We start from the raw sequence: 2,244 nt of genomic DNA, 5'->3' as shown, positions 1-2,244 counted from the left end.
GCTGTGATTTGTTGGGATAGAACATACAGATGGGGAAGTTCTGCAAATCTAGAAGGTTTGTGGGGGTTTACCTGAGTGAGATAGATTTGGGGGAAAGAGAGAAAGGAACTGTGACACGTGTGGAGTCAAATCTCTGTGTGTGTGCCCAGAAAAACGAATGTGCACAGTGTGCCCAGAGCTCCAAACTTCCCCCAAACTCTGCAGGGATGGAGTTAGAATTTTGGGATCTGCCTCCCCTCCCTCCTTTCCCCACCATCTGTTCTCTCCATCCCTTACAGATTGCCTAACTCCTATAGCAGGGAAGGGTTTTATTTTTATTTTTTTCCAATCCTATACCTATGGATAATGTTCATCTTTGATTTCATGAGTCAAAGCTTGGGAGAAACCCTCGAGTTCTGCATCCCTATTGATCTCGCTGCTTTTTTTTTTTTCCAGCCAACCCAGCTGCCAGCTGGCTGCACGCCCGTTCCTCCAGGAAAAAACGATGCCCTTACACCAAATACCAGACCCTGGAACTAGAGAAGGAATTTTTATTCAATATGTACCTGACCAGGGACCGTAGACACGAAGTGGCCAGACTTCTCAACCTGAGTGAGAGACAAGTCAAAATCTGGTTTCAGAACCGAAGGATGAAAATGAAGAAAATGAACAAGGAACAGGGCAAAGAATGAAAAAAAAAAAGCAAAAAAAAAAGCAGAAAAGCAGCACCCCCAAGTCCTTTTTTTCCCCTGCTCCCAGCTCAGCTCTAGTGCTGCCAAATCCCCTTCAAAACGAGGGGGAAAACCTCTTGTTTCCCATCTCCACCTTTGCATGAGATGTTGCTTATTAACCTTTTTGAATCTTTTTAGCATTGCCACATAGGAGGCAACTTAGCCAAAACTGCAGCTCCTTTTGGGGGGGGGGACACATGCTGCGTTTTGTTTCTCTTTCCTTGTTTTCTTTTCCTTTTTTTTTTTTTTTTTACTTTCCCCCTTCTCTTTTTTCTTCTCCCTGCAGTGTAACATAGCCCAGGCTCCTGTTGGAGCAGCAGCTTTTCCCTGCTTGCATTTTTCTTTTTTTCTTTTTCTCCATGGCAAACAAGACAGCATCAAAAACCAAGTGGCTACAATCAAGCTTGGCCCAAATCTTCCATCAAACCTCTCTGTCTTCTTTTTTTTTTTTTTTTCCACGTAAGGACAATGATTCTCTCGAACAATCAGCACAAACACACGTTGAGGTGGCTAAGGAACCAGACGATTTCATTAAACTCCTGCAAGACAGACACATTCGTAAGACTTGCGTTTAATTACACCCAACAAATCATTTTCAATTCGTTAACTTTATCCCGGGCTAGTCACTTCATGACAGCCCAACTGGGTTTTTTTTTTCCTCCTTCCTCCTCTCCTTTTTTTGCTTCCCTCTACTTTATTTGACTTTTTTTTTTTAACTTGTTTTAGTAGGCTCAATTTGGAGTTGTGCTATGGCAAAAAAAAAAAAAGTGACTTTGACCTGAAAGTTTTAGTCGGATCTTTTCCAGGCAAAGCTCCTCATCTGGTAGTTTTATACTGGGGCACTTGGAAGAAGAAAAAAAGCTGGAAAGGGAGGGGAGAGAGAGAGAGAGAGAGAGAGTGTGTGTGGGGCACTCTCCGAGCCGCATTGTAAATTATTGAGGAGAAAAAGGGGCGGAAGAACCCCTGCCAACTTATTCCTAACTTTTAGAGAAGAGGAAGAATGGGAATTTTTTTTTTTTTCCCTAGTTAAAAAACTACCTTAGTCGTGCTATCAGGGAGGGGAAGGTTGTGTTCTTAGCTGTAGCATATTTATAATTTATTGTGCATTGACTTTTCCTAAAGCAGGAGGCTTGTTGCAGAGATAAAGTGGCAACCCCAGCCTGTGTGTATTCCTTCCTTTCTTCCTCCTGTTTGCTGAGTCGCTTTTAATATTTGAATGTCGCTTTTGGTAGGGTGAGCTTGGAGGAGATTTTTTTTTTCTTTTCTCCTCAAGCGACTTCCCAGCATGTTTTTTCCCATTGCCACCCTCATCCCCCAAGGCCGCACCGAGGGATGCTGCAGCTCTGAGCTGCTTCCCTCAATTCCTCCTCCTCCTCCTCCTCCTCCTCATCCCGAAGAATCACAAATATAGACCTTGCTGGGCTCATATCCTACCGGTCGGAGCTGATTTCTCATCTACCAGATCCGCTGGAGTTTTTTCCATCCCACCCGAGTGGGATTGATTTCCCTTTATCTCTGTAAGACTTAACTTTGT

The sequence above is a fragment of the Acanthisitta chloris genome, unplaced genomic scaffold (genome assembly GCF_000695815.1).
Source record: "Acanthisitta chloris isolate BGI_N310 unplaced genomic scaffold, ASM69581v1 scaffold20155, whole genome shotgun sequence".
In the NCBI taxonomy this organism is placed as follows: domain Eukaryota; kingdom Metazoa; phylum Chordata; class Aves; order Passeriformes; family Acanthisittidae; genus Acanthisitta; species Acanthisitta chloris.
The sequence above is the reverse complement of the archived record's forward strand: the minus strand, read 5'-3'. Positions refer to the sequence as shown.